Here is a 23,141-nt window from a genome sequence, read left to right on the forward strand (position 1 = left end):
TGAGGTCAATAAAAATGGAGTATCCTGAGATCAATAAAAAACGATAAAAAATAAAGCTGAAGAAGTGGGTTTTCTTGTGACCTCTATCGTGAGTAAAGTACACTAACGTTCGGTTCTTCCAATAAATATCAGTGTAGCATCGTTTCCTTCGCGGCTAAAATTATGTGGTCATTCCACTTTGCATTGCTCGCGATACATACTTCTAGTTGCTTAACGGATGTGACACGTTACACTAACTACTTACCCATCTTGTAGTCAAATGATAACTGCTTTTTTCGTCGGTTTACGCACGTTGCATTACAATTATTTATTTTTAGTGTCAGTTACAAGTATTTGTGCTAATGGTTGATCATCGGTAAGTCTCTTAAGATTTTGCAACAACATTTTAGAGACACGTTCTTGCTAAATATAACAGCTACGTCAGCGAAGAGCCTGAAGGAGTTACAGACGGTTTTCCACGTTGTTTGTTATACAGGAGCAGTAGTGGCAGTTCTTCGAGTCATGTCAGTTAGACTTCCTCTAACGATATTTGTAAATTAAAACTGCATTCTAAACGTTGTCTGTAGACAGGTCTTTCATTGAATTAGAAAAGTATTCCAATATTATATTATATTGTATTGTATGGAACTGGGGACCTAGAAACGACTGAGAGGCTTCGTCCCCGCCGTAGCCCTCACTGGTACACAACCCAACAACAGGCTACAACAGTCCACTCACCCCACCTCCCCGCAGCCCCACACACATCACAGGATTATTGTGCGGTTCGGCCCCCAGTGGACCCCCCCCCCCCCCCCCCCACCACCGGGAACGTCTCACACTAGACGACTGTAGCCCCCAATGAAACTTCCTGGCAGATTAAAACTGTGTGCCGGACCGAGACTCGAACTCGGGACCTTTGCCTTTCGCGGGCAAGTGCTCTACCAACTGAGCTACCCAAGCACGACTCACGCCCCGTACTCACAGCTTTACTTCTGCCAGTACCTCGTCTCCTACCTTCCAAAAGGCAAAGGTCCCGAGTTCGAGTCTCGGTCCGGCACACAGTTTTAATCTGCCACGAAGTTTCATATCAGCGCACACTCCGCTGCAGAGTGAGAATCTCATTCTGTAACCCCCAATGTTTGCGTGGTAGAGTAATGGTGGTGTACGCGTACGTGGAGAAAGGCTTTGCCCAGCAATCTCCGACACAGTGTAACTGAGATGGACTGAGGAGAACCAGCCCGCATTCGCCGAGGCAGATGGAAAACCGCCTTAAAAACCATCCACAGACTGTCTGGCACACCGGACCTCGACACTAATCCGCCGGGCGGATTCGTCCGGGGGACCGGAAAGCAGTGCATTAGACTGAACGGCTAACCGGGCGGGCTATTCCAATATTACGTAAGCACTTATTTTATTCTTTGGGCAACGGTATGTAACTATGAAGTAGGAGTTCTGGTAATCAAACAATACGGCATGAATCTGGTCTCGACTGTCTATATAACCGTCTTGATCTCTTTAGCTAGCAGAACAAGCTACGTCTTAGATGATGGTGCTTACTGAATTTATGTCGATTCTTATGGATAAGTTCCCAGCTTTCTACAAGAGGCACCTTACGCGATCACACAATATGTGCTACAATTCAACAACAAAAGACGTTTCTGAGATACGTCTGTAGTTTTTCGCGTCTGTCTTACTACACTTTCTGAAGACTAGAATTAACGTGCTCTTTTCATCTCTGTAACATTACCTGACAATTGTTAGGTATGAAATGCTCCTACAATAAAAATTTTCACGGATCACTGCCGCAAATTCGTATTATCTAAGAGATGATATAATATTCGTCAGTATGCCACTCGGCAGTGCCTGTTATCGCGTTAATTCTTGCCTTTTAAAGTCTATTTATCTAGTTGTCAAGAAGAAAATCGCTGATAAAAGCAATATTTCGCTTTAGTTCTAATGCCTGGTCCCCTCCAAACCAGCGCAGCTTGCGTCACAGTCACGATACAGAAAGTAGTTACTCTCCCCCACCTTCTGTCATTCAAAGATGTTCTTAAATTCTAAATTTAGTTATTATTATTAGTATTATTAACGAAATGTAATTGTTCGATTCCACTTGCAGGGGAACATTTTTCGCAGATTGTGGCGTATGGATACAATCACGTCCTTAAACCTAAAGCTGTCCTCAGATGGGACGAGAAGGAGTTGCAGAAAAAGGGGCTGGTCGATTTTTGTGACGTGATAACAAGGAATTTCACGTTACACAGCATTAAGTAGCTTGAAAAACTGAATAAAACAAGACAGTGTTGCTTCTTGGGGAGGAACGTGGCCAAAGACATGCAAGAGTGCATTCTGTGTCACCAGCAGAAGTTGGGAAATGCCATATTGGAATGTATGCTATTTCAGAGCACTAGTGCCTTGAAGACATCTTGAAAACGTAGAATTATTGCTACAGTTTCTTGTAATAAAATGATGGGAAACGTCATATTGACTGTAAAAGAATTTTCGTAGTACGCTGTTTATAGCTTATAACTTGTGTATTATGAAAGTGGGCCGTTTCAAGGTAACAGCGTTTTGAAGATTTATCAAAAACGCGTTGTTCATTTACTATAATTGAATATCAGTTTATGACATATCGGCAATTAAAGACTTCAGGGTATCGTAAGATAAAAGACATTGCCATCTGTTACGCACATTCGCCGTAGGGTACTGGATAGAGGCGCAGAGAACAGACTCAAAGAGAGCTGGTTCTTATTAGTTCAATATAAGTATGTTCTATAATATTCAATGATATCTACATATTTTGTTAAAATGCGGGAGAATATGAACCAACGAATTGCAAGACAACGTCAGTGGCTGATCTTATTTCAATTCAGTATTTATCTACTCATCTAAGAAACTCTCCAGATTGTGGGATACATAGTTCGTTTACAAATATTATGTATTATTGCGAGCACAAACATGCATGTACACACACACACACACACACACACATACACACACACACACACAGCCGGCCGAAGTGGCCGTGCGGTTAAAGGCGCTGCAGTCTGGAACCGCAAGACCGCTACGGTCGCAGGTTCGAATCCTGCCTCGGGCATGGATGTTTGTGATGTCCTTAGGTTAGTTAGGTTTAACTAGTTCTAAGTTCTAGGGGACTAATGACCTCAGCAGTTGAGTCCCATAGTGCTCAGAGCCATTTGAACCATTTGAACCACACACACACACACACACACACACACACACACACACACACATACATACAAACATTTAAATGGAGTACAGAAAACTGAAGAATAATACTGCAGTAAATAACGGACTTTTTGGCATTAATGGTGTGCTTCCGGGTGTTCTGCCAAGTTGTTTCTATTGTATGTACCGACCCGCCACCTTCTTCAGGTGTTGCATGTTTTAATGTTTTGAAAATGTGAACACTTTTTTGCGACCTGGGCTACTTTTTATTTCTGATGTACATTAGTAATCTGGGAACATTCGCTTTTAAAAAGAAACGTAGCCATGACGCAGTTACCACACATAGGAAAAACGTAACAAAATGCTGGAAGAAGCATAAAACGACAAAGTTATCGTTTAAAGTCGTAAGAGCCACCGCGGCGCAGTGTAACTAGTCGTTGTAATGAATTATTAAATGTTACATTCATACATGCAATCTACGAAGAAACTTATTCAGAAATATGCAAAAGCTTTTTATACCAGACGGAAGACACAAATCAGACAGCAAGTATAAGCCAGGAATGGCTACCGTGATTTTGCAACTGTTCATCTGAATGCGGCACCGCAATCGCAAATGTCAAATCAGTTGATATTTTACTGATAACATTGTGCGAGTAAATCAAGAAGCAGAAATACTGGTTCTGAGAACAATAATAAAACAATGTCAAGGCAGCCTTCGTAAAAACTGGTTCTGGAGTTGCGGTTAGTCTTGCAGATTCCAGCGCCACGGCTCTGCCTGCCGAAACAGGTGTATAGTGACGACACACATACTGTATTATGAATCTTTAATTGATTGGCGACTCCATGGAGTGTTCTGTGCACCACGACCAAATAGCGGATAGAATTGGAAGAAAAATCAGCATTGGCCGTATTTTGTTGTTTTATTGTCCGCAAAATTGATTTTCGGTCACTTAGTGACCATCCTCAGTTTATGTGATCGCTCTAAGCTTGTGGTTAGTTTATGTGATCGCTCTAAGCTTGTGGTTGTAGCTTGAAACCAGTGCCTAACAATTTTAATTGTATATTACAGCACTGAGGATGGTCACTAAGTGACCGAAAATCGATTTTGCTGACAATAAAACAACAAAATACGGCCAATGCTGGTTTTCCTTCCAATTCTATGAATCTTTAATGTTCTGCCGGCCGCGGTGGTCTAGCGGTTCTAGGCGCTCAGTCCGGAACAGCGCGACTGCTACGGTCGCAGGTTCGAATCCTGCCTCGGGCATGGATGTGTGTGATGTCCTTAGGTTAGTTAGGTTTAAGTAGTTCTAAGTTCTAGGGGACTGATGACCACGGATGTTAAGTCCCATAGTGCTCAGAGCCATTTGAGCCATCTTTAATGGTCTAGTAGAATTTTTTTTAAAAATATATCCTAAATTTTTTTCGGCTGTGAACAGTACATTCTCTGTTCATTCATAGGCCAGTTACAGGGCAAACTACCGACAAAAGTTCGGGAGTTATTCAGAGATATTTGGTTAGTATTTGGTGTAAGGGTCCCTTTGTCTCCAATGGATAAAATGGTTCAAATGGCTCTGAGCACTACGGGACTTAATATCTATGGTCATCAGGCCCCTAGAACTTAGAACTACTTAAACCTAACTAACCTAAGGACATCACACAACACCCAGTCATCACGAGGCAGAGAAAATCCCTGACCCCGCCGGGAATCGAACCCGGGAACCCTGGCGTGTCCAATGGATATTACAGAGTAATAATGCTATTATCTGTTATTCAGACTGTTATGTAAATTAACTTCGTTTTTGTGCAAGCACCTCCACGTCAGTGAAAAAAGCCTGTAATGTGCAATCAATAACACACGCAACACAAAACACAGAATAAGACAACAACCCGCAGAGACATGCGAAACTACTCTTAAGCCCGTATCACACGGAGCAAGGTTCGCCGCAAGTTTGCGAGATGGCGTGCATGCCTGCCGGCTATCTTCCACGCCGAAGCTCTCCCACGGTGCAAGATCGGCAGCTAGTTGTGTTGTGATCGGCTGCATGTTGTATCGAACTAAGATGGCTACTTCAGGTACAGATGTTCAGAGCAAACTGGCGTTATTAGCTGTTTTGGTGCTAAACGATGCAGAAATGCATGCTAATGAGAGAAGAGCAAATAAAGAATGGACGAAAAACTGGATGAAGAGGAGAAACGCTGGAAAAGATGTGCTCTCCATGCTTCATAAAGAGTTGAGGTTAGCTCGCATAACACCTACTTTTGTTTGAAAAGTATCACCATTTCATTACTGTTTGACTTTATAAATATACCAGTAATGACTGTTATATACGACTTTATTTTATAGGATAGAAGGTTGTACATCCTTTGCACATGTTATACGAATGGATGTATTGGTATTTGAAGAACTGCTTTGAATGGTTTCGCCTCTGATTCAGAAGAAAGACACGGTGATGCGTCAGGTAATTTTTCTTGGCAAGCAATGATCCGCCAAAAACAGTAACTTATCATAATACCATAAAGATGGTTTGTATATCTGCAAAATTGTAAGTTCATATTAACATAGTAAAGTGTACATGGTAAAGCTACATCGTAATCCATTACCATTCAAGATTATGTGCTTTCAAAAATCGAGTGAATATTCAGTGTGATACTTCTAGGAAATAGTCTTAAATGTGTCCGATTTTTGCAAGTAGTAGGTTTCTACATTCAACACAAAATTCATAATTTTGTACTTACGTCGGTCATCACAGCGCCACTGCTTTTCGATGATTTTACTTTGGCGTACTCCACTTTAAACTGAGTACGTAAATTGTTCATTTTGCTATAGCACTCCTTGCTCGTCGTATATGGTCGAACAAGACACACGGCACTTGCAACTCTTTCGAGTGCTTCTGAACCCAAGTCTTTATTATAATAGTTTGCGCTTTTCACGGCATACAGACACTCTTCTTCCCTATAAGTACATATCAATTGTTCAATAGCTTCCTTGGACCACTGCGGTGCCATTATTTAATAATTATAAGAACTTCCTACCGCACCTCACAACAGCAGAAGAGCGACTATCAACAAAGGCTTCCCGCCCAAGCTTTCTGCGTCTGGCGTCACAAACGAAACGTCTCATGATTGGCCAACGCAGGTAGCCCGCAGGGAACCTTACAAGAAAAATAGCACCGGACCTATCCTGGAAATCTTACAAGGTTCCCAGCAAGGTAGCCCGCTAGCAGACGACGGAGCCCGCAAGGAAGCCGTCGCGCGAGCCGGCAAGGAAACTACTGCGAATCTTGCTCCGTGTGAGACGAGCTTTAGTCGTGACCATCACTGCAGAACTGCTCAGCAAAGCGTCTTCGTGTCGGTCTTCCGTTGCATTAAGTGAATTCATAAGTATAGGGGTTGGATAAAAATACGGAAACACGAGAAACGTAACACATTACCATGGCTAATACACAGTAGAAACCCTTTGGTATTCAGAACGGCTTTCAGTCGTCCCGGAATGGATCAATGTATCCTATGTATGGTTTTCAGTGGGTTCTCATACCATTATTACTGCAAAATAGTAGTAAGTTCAGGTAACAATCATGGAGATGGATAACGATCACGCAGCCTCCTCTCCAAAGCAGACCACAAAGGCTCACTAATATTGAGATTTGCTGGCCAGGGGTAATGCGACATTTCATCCTCGTGCTTAAACAACTTGTCCTAGACGATGTGAATTGTGAGAACAGGAGCGCTGTCGTCTTGGAACACAACATCGCGACTGAGGAACAGACACTGTACCGTAGGATAGACCTGATCAGCCAGAATGGTCACATAATCGTTGGCATCAATGTAACCTTGCAGGGTAAACATGGGGCCATGGAATTCTACGATACGACTGCCCAAATCATCAAACGAACCCCCGCCATGTTACAGTAGCGCAACATGCAGGTGTGGCTAACATCTGCATTTATGTTCAAGCACCATTTCTTATGGTGTTTCCATATATTTGTCCACCCCTGTACATGAGCTGCTATCCGCCAACTCTTCATCAGTGAACCGGTTCAGTCTACTGTGTATCACTGTTTCCACACAACCAAGACGGCCGAAAAAACAAATCTGAGGCAGGACGGATCTCTAGGGCAAAAAACGCCAGCGCCGTTTTTGTAAGATCCATATTTCAGTCGTACACGAGAATCTTACGATTTTTATTTTGAAGATAATTTATTGTCCGTCAAAATCACAACGATTTCAATATGTTCACTATTTCGGCAATCACCGCCCGCTCTCAGCCGATAAGAGAGTTGCTGTCGCTCACTTTCACCGCTGCAGAAACCACATTGTCGATGGATTTTACTGTATTTAAATTTTGACGTGAACATGGTAACTTCTCTTTTTAACTAAATTGTCTTTCAGATCTTAAAATTATTGTGAGTGTACCGAAAAAAATTACTTTCGAAGGTGCCATTGCTGTTTTCAGCAGAAGTGCCGTGGGGAAAAGTGCAATTTTATTTCCGAACAAGACACACAGTGCATATGGTCAACATATTTTCAGTGCAACACAGATACTGCAACGAGCGTATAAAAACCACGGTTTCCGCTATCAAAATATTCCCACATTATTCTCTGTAATTTTGAAGGTCGTGTTCTACATCTACATGGATACTCTGCAAATCACATTTAAGTGCCTGGCAGAGGGTTCATCGAACCACCTTCACAATTCTCTATTATTCCAATCCCGTATAGCGCGCGGAAAGAATGAACACCTGTATCTTTCCGTACGACCTCTGATTTCCCTTATTTCATCTTGGTGATCGTTCCTCCCAATGTAGGTCGGTGCCAACAAAATATTTTCGTATTTGGAGGGAAAAGTTGATGATTGGAATTCCGTGAGAAGATTTTGCCCAACGAAAAACGCCTTTGTTTTAATGATGTCCACCTCAGATCCTGTATCATTTCAGTGCCACTCTCTCCCCTATTTCGCGATAAAAGACAAAACGTACTTCCCTTCATTGAACTTTTTCGATGTACTCCGTCAATCCTATCTTGTAAGGGTCCCACACCGCGCAGCAGTATTGTAAAAGAGAACGGACAAGCGTAGTGCAAGCAGTCTCCGTAGTAGGCCTGTTACATTTTCTAAGTGTCCTGCCAATAAAACTCAGTCATTGGTTAGCCTTCCACACAAAATTTTCTATGTGTTCCTTCCAATTTAACTTGTTCGTTATTTAGTTGAATTTGCGGCTTTTAGATTAGACTGATTTATCGTGTAACCGAAGTCTAACGAGTTCCTTTCAGCACTCATGTGGATGACCTCACACTTTTCGTTATTTAGGGTCAATTGACACTTTTCGCACCATTCAGATATCCTTTCAAAACGTTTTGCAGTTTGTTTTGGTCTTCTGATGACTTTATTAGTCGATAAACGGCAGCTTCATCTGCAAACAACCGAAGACGGCTGCTCAGATTGTCTCCAAAATCGTTTGTATAGATAAGGAACAGAAAAGGGCCTATCACACTACCTTGGGGAACGCCAGAAATCATTTCTGTTTTACTCGATGACTTTCCGTCAATTACTACGAACTGTGACCTCTCTGACAGGAAATCATAAATCCAGTCACATAACTGAGACGATATTCCATAAGCACGCAACTTCACTACGAGTTCAGCCCACATATGTTACTGGTCGTCACACTGAAGTAGCTGTTCCCTGTGCTGCCATGAGTGAGATACAGAGTACCAGTCGTGTAGCGTACTGATATATTACTTCGAACAGTCGCCACTAAGCAGCTGTTATCGTTACAGATGCAGTTGTATTTCGTCTTGCAGTTAAGGGCAGACGTTCGGGTCAAGCTATGAAGCTCTTACTCTTGTTCCAATTTGAACTACGCTGTAACGAAAATTTACGATGTCTCGGAACTGTCGCCAAAGCCTTAAAATTGTATGTAGTGAAACATTTATGATTGCTTTAAGACGAACGATAATTCTGCCCTGTAGCAAAGAGTTTAAACAAACGTCTTTGCGTATTGCGCTGTACAGCTCTCAAACGGTTCTAGACGGCTGTGCTATCTCGACCGAAACATTTTGGCTCTAATGAACTACTTTTCATTGTCTTTGAACTCGTTGTCTTTTCGAAAAGGGGAGTATCTTTTCCTATACAGAGAGCACAATTGCGTATTTCGAGGAAACCTTGACGGCCATTTGTAGTGATGACTCATTCATTCTCTTTCTGTTTCCTCTTTCCTTGATTATACTTACATTGACTTATATATATTTTGACTTATTAGTCTATGGAAGTCTCATTTGAGATGACTCCTTACGTATTATCAGTTTGTAGATTATGCTAAAGGTGATAATGAGCGAAGGGGATGCTAAAGCATCCGCTGCAGACAGATTTGTGCGGTGTTGTAGAACCTACAGAACAGAGATGGAGTGGATAGTCGGATGTAATACTACAGTAGTTGACCATGTTTTATTGGAGCGGACAATCGGGGAGTAGTACATAGTACTCGTATATAGGGCAGCTAACGAAGGAGGTTGAGGATGAAGAGTGACGATCTCTGATTTATGAGGAAGAGTGCAGCAGACAATTCACGCTATTTCAGGATTTGAGAATAGAAGATGTTGTCTTCAATGCTTCGACCTGAGGAACAATACAGTACTAGAGATAGTTGAGTAAGGAGAGTATGTTGGTAAATGAGTTATAGAATTAAAGGACCGCATGATAAGAGTGTGACAAAGTGCCCAAAGGGAGGAGAAGAATGTCAGTGATAATGAGACGACAAAGAAGATGCATAGGGGAGAATATGCACATATGAGAGTTGAAAGCAAGGTGGGATGTACTGGGTTACAGGATTATGAGGGTGTAGAACAATTTCAGTGTGCAGAAACTGATCTAAAGCAGTATTATCTATGCGTAGAGGCTGTTGTGGGGTATGTAAAAAAAGGAAAGAAGATTGGGATCTACAGTCACGTCTACGACGAGATCGTAGAAAAAATCGACCATCATCGTGTGTGGAAAATCATCATATTAAGTCAGAGGATTTGAAGTCTGCTCCTTACGGATCAGTGCTAATGCGTTTGTTACTACTGTGCCACTTCGCTCGGTCAGAGGTGTGCAATAGTTACATCTATCCACAAGGTTATTTTAATAAGTCTGTTATTTTTCTTTGATATAGAAACGTGAGTTTTACATTTTAGTTTAAGCGTTAACATATGTTACACATTATTTGGCTGGATTATTCAAAGAGAAGATGTGAATTGCGAAACAGAAAAAATGAATTTCAGAAAAGATAATTAGCCCCACTTTTGATTCCTGCAGTCGATTTAAATGAACTATTCATTAGGAAGAAGACATATACTAGGTTGGAAGGAGCAGAAGAAATTTCAAAAAGATTAGGTATAAGGAAAGCGCTGTCATTGCCACGAGCCTACAGCGGAGTGTGCACTGATGTGATACTTCCTGGCAGACTAAAACTTTTTGCCTGTCCAAGACTCGAACTCGGGACCTCTGGTTTCCGAGAGAAAGCAAGTGGCTTTATTTTTTAATTTTTTTTCCATCTGGAACCTGCTGGACTTAACCCAAAGTCTCAAATAATGAAAATTATAATCCCTCTGTAACGAAGCTAAATCGTTTCTTCCTTATAAGTAATTAAATTCTTTCTTCATGAATGGGAAAATCACTGACGGTGTTTTAAGTTATAAAAATGAAACATAATTTTTCTTCTGGTCCTAATTTCAAGACAATTAAAATATAAAAGTATTTAATTCTTTACATGCCTAAATTTTCATTTAGAAGTGGCACGTATGAGATAAGCCTTAAGTATGCGCTGTAGTTGGCCATGGTTACTTTGTCGTCATTTCTCTGTTTGTGGAGTAATTTTTCTTCTTTTCTCATGCTGTTTATACACAACAGGGATAAATAGTAAAAACTATTGTCTTGTCCATTAATTGTTGAGAATTTCTTGTTTTTCGTGAATGATGTGTTGTTTAAAGTCATTTAAAGACGTAGTATGTCAAGGAATATATAAACCATGCGAGTGTTCTAGTCTTGGATTCTGGGAACGCTTTGACGTCCATGTGTATTATTTTCTTGGCGTTTATTTCCTTTACACTCGTTGATAACAATCGCGCCGATTTGAACTATATTCATTTCCACAGACCTGCAATTTTGGAGCAACCCAAGGATCGGTATACGGCAGTGTCAACTATTCCACGGTACCGGCAATACGGATGACAAATAAGCTTTATTCTGTGGTGTCGCGCAGTGTCAGGATTAAGCCATTTACAAACATATAAGCTGCTGAGAGCAGCCTTGAACTTAAGGATTTGTCTCCTAAATTTGACCAGACCATTGTAACTCTTTGTGTTTTGTCTGTTTTGCCAGGGGAGGCATGGTGTTTTGTCCCCAATGATTACAAATATTTTTTGTCGTATTGAACCTTACATTAGGAGTCTTCCCTCAAACTGATGTTGCAGTTTGCAAGGCACGAATTGTACTTGTTGGAATCCTCCTGTCACCTCTATTTTCCATCACAATACCCCACCCAGATTTTAGTAAGTCCGACCGACTAGGTAATAATTTTAAAATATTTGTGAGATTTTTTACTGCAAGGGCTGAGCATTTTGCCTAACTATCTATTAAAACTAGACCTCCTTCCGCCTTCTTCAGGTGGTTTCGTCTCCATGCTACCTTTCCGAGTAAACCAGCCTATGTATTTGTTGACATGTGTGATATATTTCCTATCTGTGGGTTTGATTAGTGCAGTATACCCCGTTTTAGATAGAGTCAGTATATTTAGCCATTCGATCCTTTGAACGATGTCTAATTGTGTCGTACTATTCGCTATAAGGTCACCTCTCACATTTTCTACCATTTCTTTGGATTGACGTCAGTTAACTCGTTCATGTTTTTCCTTAATTTCACTTCTAGTTCTTCCATTTCAACGCATACGGTGAAGGGATGTGGCACGGGAAGAGCACCTTCATTTAGCTACAAGAGCTGTGTTTCTCCATTGTTTATCTCTCTTCTGCTGATATTTTTGCGATGTCTCGCGGCTCTGTAATTGCAATGGTAATATGATCAGCGTTGGCGTTCATGGTGAACCGTTATGCACCAGCTACCCAAGCATGACTCACGATCCATGGTCACAGCTCTACTCCCGTCATTTCACTAGACGTTAGACTTATTTGGAACATCCAGGTAGGCAGAAAAATGCAACAGTTACTATTCGTGATATATAAAGAATAATCAGTGATGATAAGTGTCGGTCTCCGTAGCTCAGTAGTCAGCGTATTTGCCTGTTATGCAGAGGACCCCAGTTCGATTCCCAGTACTGCCGGGAATTTTTCCTTGGTGGAAGGACTGGTACTTGGTGCACTCAGCCTCTTGAAGCCAACTAAGGAGCTATTTGATGTGAAGTTGAGGCTTCAAGATCGAGAAAGTCGACTACGGCTGGGAGAGTACTGTGCTGACCCCACGGGCTGAGAATGACACGGCAGTCAGTCGGTCCCGATGGACCCATCATGGTCAGAAGGCAGAGCTTTGCTTGCTTACTTGATAAGTTAAGTAAGATGTAATGAGACTTTATACTGAAAGCGGTATATGTTTGCAACTTGAGTAAGGTATCAGAAACACTATAAGGTTTCTAGAATGAAATTTTCACTCTACAGCGGAATGTGCGTTGATATGAAACTTCCTGGCAGATTAAAACTGTTTGTCGGACCGAGACTCGAAATCTGGACCTTTGCCTTTCGCGGGAAAGTGCTCTACAAGGCAAAGGTCCCGACTTCGAGTCTCAGTCCGGCACACAGTTTTAATCTGTCAGGAAGTTTCAACACTATAAGGTATTTTATAAATGGCGGATAGACCTATTGATTTGGTTGCGAAGAGACAGGATACGGAGAAAATTTAGTTTATTACTGTAGGAGAAGGTGAGTTAGGCATAAAGTTAGTATCAGAAAGTATATATTGTTCGTGGGTCTTCAGGGGAGAAAGCTTTGTTTCCCAATGGGAAAAGAGTTGTAAAGAATAATTTTCTCTGGAAGGAAAAGCAGGATTACGAAAGAAAAGGGTTTCACAGAAACGCTTGCTTCATCTATTCTGATTCTGTAAGTTTATATAGCTCAGAGCAGAAGACTCTTTTCATATTCTTGGGGAAACCTGAGAAGGAAAAAGATGTTTATATTGATAAGGGGCGCATAGAATTTAAAATCTGTATATAAATTGATGACGTCAGAACTGATCAGCTGAAAAAATTTTGTGTTGGTAGTATAATCGCAGAGAACAATAGACTATAATGAATGTAAAGAGCAGGATTCCACTGACAAAACGGGCATTTATAACTAAAAAGAGCACATGAATATAGATGTCAGAATATCCATTGCAAAATCATTTGTATGGTGTATACTGCTTTATGGAAATGAAAGGTGGTCTGTGGATTGGTTGGAAGGGAATCGACATGAGGCTGCGGAAATGTGGTTATGGTGGAAAATGGCAAGAATGAGCTGGGCAGAAAGAATAGTTACCCGGAAGTCTAGTTGTCAATTTGGAAGTGCTGTGATTATCGTTTCCGACTTTCTTTGAGTTACTGAAGTGAAGTACGAGTATATCTGATTCTTTGCATGACACGGTGTGCATAGTTGAAGCTTATATTGTACTGGTTCGTTTAAGAACCAACTTTTTCCGTATTCCTGCAAACAGCAGTGTTCAGAAGTTGATACCGAGTGGGCGGTCCACGAGCAATATTTCTAATTCTAAGTGTAACCGTAAGCTTTCAGTTCGACCTCGTGAAATGACTGCAAACATTTTGCAGGTTACTGCTAGCCTTACAAAATTTGTGAGACGACTCCGATAAACGTACAATTTGTCGTTCTGTATTCCAGTCCTTAGATCCTAACCTTGCTACGCCATGTGTTTGGACATTACTTCCTGCTGATAATGGAAAGAAGGTTAAGTATTGCGAGTGAAAATCTTGTATGCTGATTACTCCGTAGCTTCTGCGTATTTTACAAAGGACAACTTTGAGTGCGCCATGAGCTAACCTTTAAAAGTGTTTATTTGCAAGACCGGAATTTGGGCAGCTCATCATCAGTGATGTACTGTACATGCCTTCAACGAATTGTGCAAATTCTTTATGAGTTTTGTAAATGATGTCGATGTTTGCGGTAATCAGAGTTACAAAACTGCAAAACGCTAAACTGCATGGTACTCATCATCTCTTTAAATTGCACGTAAACACGATCTGTAGACATTTTTTTAATCAGTTGCGTGTGAAGAGGAACGACACTTGCCTCAACTTGGGGGCCCCACGAGAAATACGTGCTCCGCAACGAACTTGTGACGTAATACGAATCGGCTCGAGGCCCATGAGAGAGACAGACCCTGGCGCGTACGCTACAGCACGTGACACTGCAGGTCTTACAATACAAGTGCCAGCAGGCGTCTTCGGTGAGCAGCGAGAAACAGTTTCAGACGAGTTTAATAATTCTGGACCGTTTAAATCCATGCAAGTTCTCGATAGCACACGAGTAAATTAAGCCCTTTATTGGGTACCTTTTTAATTGAATATTGATTTCCCGTGGGCCCTGCACGGAGCCGTGCGTTCGCGAAGAGTGGCGGACAAGCCGACTAATGTGACGTCACAAGTTCCTTGCAGGATCCGTATAACTCGTTGGCCTCAAATCGCCTTGTCTGCCACACTTCGCGAACGCTCGCCTCTGTGCAGAGCCCCCGGGAAATCACTCTGTAATTGATAAGCTACCCACTGAAGCTTTTAACTTAGTCGTGCGCTATAGAGAGCTTGCATGCACTTAAACGAATTATTAACCTCCTCTGAAATTGTACTCGCTCCCTGCCAGGGACGGCTGCTGGCACTCATTAGACCTGAGTGTCACTTGCTGTGACGTACACATCACGGCCGCTCTTCGTTGTTCGCCTCGTCTCAGCTACACTGGTGGGTCGTAACGGAAAAGATGTAGCTCCAGGTGTACAACAATATGTCTTTTATCAAGTATTGCGAGTGAGTAGTTAAAACTATTGCAAATTGCGAACTTACCCTCTTCAAGATCAAAAAAAAATAATTAAATTTTTGTTGACTGCATCTGGTAATCGAATTTTCAGACATATGGTTACAGGAATATGAAAGGCCATACTTTTTTTTTCAGCAAGATGGAGTTATGTGCTGAATTTTACATATGTTTAGCTATTGTAGTGTTACTTAAACTTCCATTCAGGAATATCTCAAATCCACGACTCCCGTGGGTATACTTATCTTGCGGCTGATGTTTTGTCCAGAGCTGCAGTTCCACGAATGTGTTTAATGTCGATGACTGAAAGACTTTATGTTTGTTTATCATAATTTGCCTCCATCATAAATTAAAACATGTTATCACTTCAGTATTTCGGCGTTCGTTGTTGCCATTATACTCTTACTCAAGTTATACTCTTACTCAAGACGAATATACGCAGTGTCTACTCAAAGACAGTGTCGCGTGAAGCTGTCAAACCAAAATACCACCTACACTCTGCTAGTAACTGCCGTAACTCACTGGAAAACTCTATTCGTAACTACCGAGGCGACAATTTTTAAAATGGAGGTTTCTGACGTCATGCTTATGACGTCATAGAATACATCCATCAGAATTTCAAAGTGTAATTTGAATCAAATTCTGATTTATACAGTTTTAAATGACACTGAAGGCCAATTTTGAGCATGATTCAATACATTAAACTAGAATTCATAGGCCCTCACGCGTTATCGGTTCTGTTCATGTGCAAATGATGTTGTGATGCACATGATTGAATGGCATTGACGTGGGGCAAGAAGGGCTGAAAATTTAACGAAACAAAATAACACTAAAATGTCAATATAAAAGTCGATACGAATATCAAATGATTGAATCAGATATGTCGATTACAAATCTGGAATCACATTTTGATCTCATCGTCGACTGTGATACCTCAGTTAGATCAGAATGCTTTTTAAAAATAGTGTAGAAAGATATTCAGAAAAGACATGCTCTCGAAGGGAAACACAGTTACCGTCTTGCGACTTCTCTTCATTACATATTTCAGCTTTACATCATACAAATGATATCACTGACTTATTACCAAGTTACCATCAGATGACTTAAATACGTTTCATAGCGACTCGTCAGCTAAACAGACCGAGAGGTATGTTCACTACATTTATTTGTCGGAGTTGGTTATGATTAAGTGGAAGCTGGTTATGATAAAGTATGTGTGACCTAGGGCTGGAATAAATAATTTACAAAACCGAAACAGTAAGTTGATCAGTGTTCCCGCCTCAAATATGAATAACAGGTGGTAATGACTTCTAGCAAATGGACTGGCCTGCACAGAGTTCTGACCTGAATCCTATACAATACCTCTGGGATGTTTTGGAACGCTGACTTCGTACCAGGCCTCACCGACCGACATCCTTGAACACCCGGCAAGGTGTGCAGTTTCCATAATACTCGTGCCGAGCCTGTGGGCCGTCACAATTTGCCCTCGGTCAAACTCACATAGATACCGCTCCTATCCCATTCTACACACGGACAGCACGCTCAATGCATCATGCGCGTATCTGACTAGCGGTCATTCATCGCCAGGTGACGCTATCGGCACCTACCTGGGAACGATATCTTATACAATTAATGCTTTAGTAAAGCACACTAACAAACAATTAGCGTACCAGACACGACACAATCTTCAAACACCACTACACTCCGCACACAAAACCATATATTCAAACCCAGGCATATATAAAATTTAATGTAAAATATGTGATAAATTCTGTATTGGTCAATCTGGACGAAATCAATATTCGATACCGATAACACATTAGAGGAAGCGACAGTAACCTATCAACTTTCTTCCATCATTTGAAGACACAAAGACACACAGCTGACGGCCTGTCGAAGTTTTACACATTGCACAAAAAGGACCACAAATGAATATTCTTGAAGAGATTCATACACACGAAATTACCCTTAAGATCGATTTTAAACACAAACACGATATACCAAATTTTATAGAACTTATCCTCACAAGCCGGCCGCGGTGGCCGAGCGGTTCTAGGCGCTTCAATCCGGAACCGAGCGACTGTTACGGTCGCAGGTTCTAATCCTGCCTCGGGCATGGATGTGTGTGATGTCCTTATGTTAGTCAGGTTGAAGTAGTTCTAAGTTCCAGGGGACTGATAGCCTCATATGTTAAGTCCCATAGTGCTCAGAGCCATCTGAACCATTTTTATCCTCGCAAGCACGAGATGAGTAGAAAAACAAAATGTACAAATACACAGAGATCATGTTATTATGAAATTAAAATTAACCACTGGAAAGCATGCTTTTAAGAATAAAACAACATTGGGAAATTGTCATAAACCTAGCGCACTAATATACTATCTGGAATAAATAATTAAAAAATAGAATTAGATTTCATTTGAGAGTAGAACCACATAAACACGAATCATATAAACAATATATTGTAGTATAAATGGTAAGAACAAAGATATGACCTACAGAATACCATAGAAGCAAACAGTCTGTAACTATATAAAATCGCTGACTCAAGTGTCAATACAGCTGTCAAGCAACTTCGTTGTGAAATAAGGTTTCATAATTTAACATCTTTATATATGACTGCTCCAGCAGAAGTTTAACACCTACTATAGCTCCACCAGCATCATAGGAGCAAACTTATACGATAGTGTGAAGCAATTGAGACATCTATGTCATCTGTATAATATGGTAAATTGCCCTCTCCAAAATTTGAAATATTCTACCGAACTATGTACTTTCCACAGATAACTTGAAAACCTAGTGTAATAAACAATATAATCGAACAGAGCAACGTCTTGGTCTCATAGCATAATCTATAATGTCCTTACATGCGTATTCGACGCATGTAACCCTTCTCTGCAAAGGGGTTCACAAAGGATCAATAACATTGAAAGATGCGACAATTCATGCTCGTGCTCAAGAAACCGATCCTGGAAGCTGCAAACCGTGTGGTGAGGGCTTCTGTTCTCTTGGAACACCGATGGGATGGACATGATCAGCCAAAATGATAACATAATTCTTGGCATTATTGCGACGTTGCAGAGTAACCACTGGAGCCATGGAAGCAATCAGTCTGCATTGTATGCTTGTGACGGCGAACACCAGAAGCTTGAAGGGTGTGAGAGAAAACTCATCCGAATAAATTTCTCCAATTGCTCCGTAGTATAGGTTTCGTGGCTTCGGATCCACGTCTTCATGTTACTGCCATTTACATCGCTGATCTGTGGTTTTGGAATTTCAGCTCACCTTTCAATTCCCAGCTTATCGAGCTCCTTTACCGTTGATTTGTTGCTGACTGTGTTCATGAGGGCAACATTCAGTCGTGCAGTTACTTCTGTAGCTGAATCCTCTACAATGACCATCCGTCACATCAGTCAACACACACTTTCTTGCGTACCGTGACTTAGTGGATGGTGATGTTTTTCTACGACTGACTGAAAGTGTTGCTGACGGGGGGCCGCTTTTATCTTAGGTATACTGCATGTGCAGCTAGTCTTGGATGTGTCTCAACGGACGAGCGATGACAGGTTACTGTAGAGACCGCTAGGCAGCGCAACCATCGCCCGGCTGCTCGTTAGCGCCGGTAATTAACGCTTCAGCCATCGCGTGTTACAGGCGATGATCGATGTGCGTGCGGCGGCTTTGTAACGGTATTGCCGATCAACGACTTAATAAATTGATTTCTTTGTTCTGCCTCGACGCTACCCTGTATTGCCTGTGTAATTGCTTTCGTATCACAACAGGTGTGCCTACTTATTCGTGACCCTTTTAGTTTCTTTTATAATCAGACATCTCGTACACAATTACACTAATTTTTGCACCTTGTGCGAGGGTAACCCCAAAAGTAAGGTCTCCTATTTTTTTTATAAATACAGAACTCTGTTTGTGTGGCAGTTGGTCGCACTGTTATGAAGAGCGCTTCACGCGCTGTGTGTAAACATGCGCACGCTGCGCTAAGGTGCTCAGTCTTGGCTTGGCAGCAGTTGAGAAGAAACTGTCCTTTGGATGTTACCGCCAAGTGCGAATTGCGCGCAGTTATTCGGTTTTTGAACGCAAAGGGCACTGCGCCAAGTGAAATCCATCGGCAGTTGACGAAAGTGTATGGTGAGTCGTGCATGGATATCAAAAATGTTCGTAAATGGTGTAGAGAGTTTGCAGCTGGTCGGACCGAAATTCACGACGGACAATGGTGCGGAGACCGTCAAATTCTGAGGAGACAGTGTTGAAGGTTGAGCAAAACATGCGTGAAGATCGGCGGATCACCCTGGATGATCTCTGCACGTTGGTTCCTGAGGTTTCCCGAAGCACCGCTCACAGAATTTTAACGGAAACGTTGAACTACCCGAAGGTGTGCGCAAGATGGGTGCCACGCTTGATGACTGAGGACCAGATGCGGTAATGAGTTGATGCTTCCGGCGCATTTCTTCACCGCCTTGCAGCCGAACAGGGCAACTTTCTGGCCTCAATTGTCACGGGTGACGAAACCTGGGCATACCACTTTACACCTGAGACCAAGCAACAATCACGCCAGTGGTGGCATCCTTCTTCGCCAAAGCCGCGGGAATTCAAACACAGTCTGTCGGCAAAGTCAAGACAACAATTTTTTGGCATCGGAAAGGGGTATAGTTGGTCGACTTTATGCCCACTGGGATCACAATTAAAGCTGACAGATACTGCGAGACTCTGAAAAAACTCAAACAGGCGATTCAGAACCGGAAAGAGGAATGTTGAGCAAGGGCGTACACATTCTCCATGACAACGCTCGCCCACACATCGCTCGGCAAACCGTAGCTCTCCTGCAATAGTTTCAGTAGAACATAATCACCCACCCACCCTATAGTCCGGACTTGGCACCCAAGTGACTATCACCTATTCCCTAGGTTAAAATAACATTTGGCCGGAAAGCGATTCAGCTCCGACGACGAGTTGAAAGAAGAGGTTCATAACTTTCTGAACAGCATGGCGGCGAGCTGGTATGACATGGGCATACAAAAACTGCCAGAGCGTCTACAAAAATGCATCGACAGAAATGGTGATTATGTTGAAAAATAGCTAAATGTTCAAGCTGTAAACTGATGTACCCATTGTAAAAATAAACAGGTCTATGCACTCATAAAAAAATAGGAGCCCTTACTTTTGGGATTACCCTCGCAATACCGCAATACTCATAAGCTATAGCAGTGCAAATATGCATTGTTCTGCTCTTAGGTATCTTATTGAGCAGAAAAATGACACTTATTTGTAAGAATAGACGATCTCTCACTATTAAAGGTAGTCGTATTTATTTTCCGCACTGATCCCAGTGCCCTGTAAATGCTTGAAACACATGAAATTCCTTTATGTTTGGTAGTTCACTTATTGTAGTATTACATGTTTTGTTAAGTTGACTGCTCTCACAAGAATATTCCAGTTTCTTTGCACTGGGAACCTCTAAAGGATAACAGTGTTCGAGAGATCGAGATTTTAAGCACTCTGCAGTTAGTGGAAGTCTGTCTAGCGATTGCTTTTAAACGGTGACAAAAAGCTGTACCGTACGGCATGTGTGTCCGGTACGACCTTAATTGGAACGTTCACGTAAAACTAGTTATAGTAAATATACGTGGGTGTGGAAAATTTTAGGACGAAAGTAACTTTCGAATTATTTGTCACGGCCAAGTAACACAGGTCGATGAGAGTTGGACCATACGTAGAAATAACTGTTGCAGTATGGTACAGAAAGTACTTGCAAGAAATACACAACGAGACGAACAGAACTGACACTTTTATTCATTAAGCTGAAGTCATCGCGAGTGATAATGGTCCCCTGGCCATCAGAGAAGGCGTGACATGTGTATTATCGGGTGTATTATCACAACGATCAGCAACGCATGCCATGCAACGTATTCCCATGCTGGTCACGACGTCGATAAGGCGCTCGTGTGGTAGGGAGTTTCTTCCCTTCTCATGAAATTTCAATCACCAGTTTTCTCCTCCGATTGCGAAAACATTCTGTTGGCACCCATCTACATAGGGAGAAATGATCATCACGATAAAGTAAGAGAAATCATGGCTCGCACAGAAAAATTTAAGTTCTTGTTTTTCCCAAGTGCCGTTCGAGAATGGAACGATAGAGAGACAGCTTGAAGGTGGTTCTTTGAACCCTCTGCCAGGTACTTTATTTTGAATAGCAGAGAAATCACGTAGATGTAGATGTAGCAGCGCGGTTGGTAACTGCTGGATGGACGTTGGTGCATGTGCAAGTGCTGCAGTACAGCTGGCCCAGGCATCCAACGCGTGTCCGATGGGGTTTAAGTCGAGGGAACAGGCAGGCCAGTACATCTCCGAATATCCGCTCGTTCCAGGACCTCCCCTACCTAAGCTGTTCGAGGCGATCGCGCACTGTCATTCATAAATGCACGGCTGTTAGAAGAAGAGAAGAGCAAGCGGTGCCGTCGATGCGTTGATGACAACGAAACACGACGTAGTGGTCGTCGGACAAAGACATCAATGACGTGCGGTGGCCGTGCCTCTGTGGAGCGAAACATTGCATTCCTTGCAGCCCTGTTGAATGTGTTTGCAATGGCAACCGCTGTTTGACTTTGTCCCTTCTTGCCTGTTGCACAATGTAGCTATCATCTGCTGTTGTAGTTGACCGTGATCACCTCCTCTCTTTCAAGAAGCGGTGCCTGTGGTTCGGAACTCTCTCCATGCGCGCGAAAATATGCTATAAGCAATACCAAATTCCTGGAATACATTTCGTCTTTCTTCCAGTTCTTCTATAACTCTTCCTGGGTGAAATCATCTGAAAGTTCAAAATGGCTCTGAGGTCATCAGTCCCCTAGAACTTAGAACTACTTAAACGTAACTAACCTAAGAACATCACACACATCCATGCCCGAGGTAGTATTAGAATCTGCGACCGTAGCGGTCTCGCGGTTCCAGACTGAAGCTCCTAGAACCGCTCGGTCACACCGGCCGGCTCCGAAAGTTCCCTCCGAGTCATGTTGTAATGAAGAACATCAACATAGTGCACTGTAACTACTCGCTGGTTGACCCGTTCCCTGAACTGCCTCGTGTTGCGGGACCGGCCACCTATGGCAATATAGTCACGCTGATGTCAAGCCATATCACGTGCAGCTTTCTATTCGCTACTGGGAGACCTGTGGTAACATGCTCCTGCACTTTCATTCATTTACAATGAGTTGTTAATATGTTATGTTAACTTATTTGCCTCGTCCTTTAGTTTTGCGGAGCCGTATAGATGCTAGACTGGGATAAAAAAAAATATTGTTACGTACTGCTCATTTTTGTGGGACTCTAACTTAGATGTATTAGAAAGGAGAGCAAGAAGATCCAAAGAAGAGGGGCACGGTTCATTAAGATTTCGCTAAGTACGCGCGGGAGCGTCACGGGGAAACTAGCTTGATTCCAGTGGCAGACAGTGGAGCAGGGACTTCATTTATCACGGAGTGGATTGCTATCAAAATTTCTAGTAGGTTCAAGCAACACTTAACTTCCTCCCTCACAAACAGCGCAAACTGATCATGATGGTAAAATCAGGCTTAATACGCAGGCTTTGTTTCCTGCCTCACTTGCAGAGGAACAGGAAAGGGAATGTAAGTGAAAGTAATATGAGAAGTAACTTCGATCACATATCGCAGTCTAGGGGTGTGTTAGACGCATGTGTGTGTGAAAATGTTTACGTTTTGAGAGTAGCAGTTTGGTGTCTTTGTAACAGAGATGGCTGGGAGAGACACAGTTCGCAGTAACGTTCACCAGATTTGAGCGCAAAGAACCCCAGAAAATCGCGATTGACTTGGCACCTAGCGATGGAATAATGTTACACAGATTTATGTATGAGTTTTGCGTCTCCCGCTCGAGGGTTAGAGATTACGATCATAATTCATCCAAATTAAATCGTACATGCCTTAAAATATATTAAAGATATGTAGGCGCCG

This window comes from Schistocerca serialis, chromosome 4, assembly GCF_023864345.2.
Source record: "Schistocerca serialis cubense isolate TAMUIC-IGC-003099 chromosome 4, iqSchSeri2.2, whole genome shotgun sequence".
NCBI lineage: Eukaryota > Metazoa > Arthropoda > Insecta > Orthoptera > Acrididae > Schistocerca > Schistocerca serialis.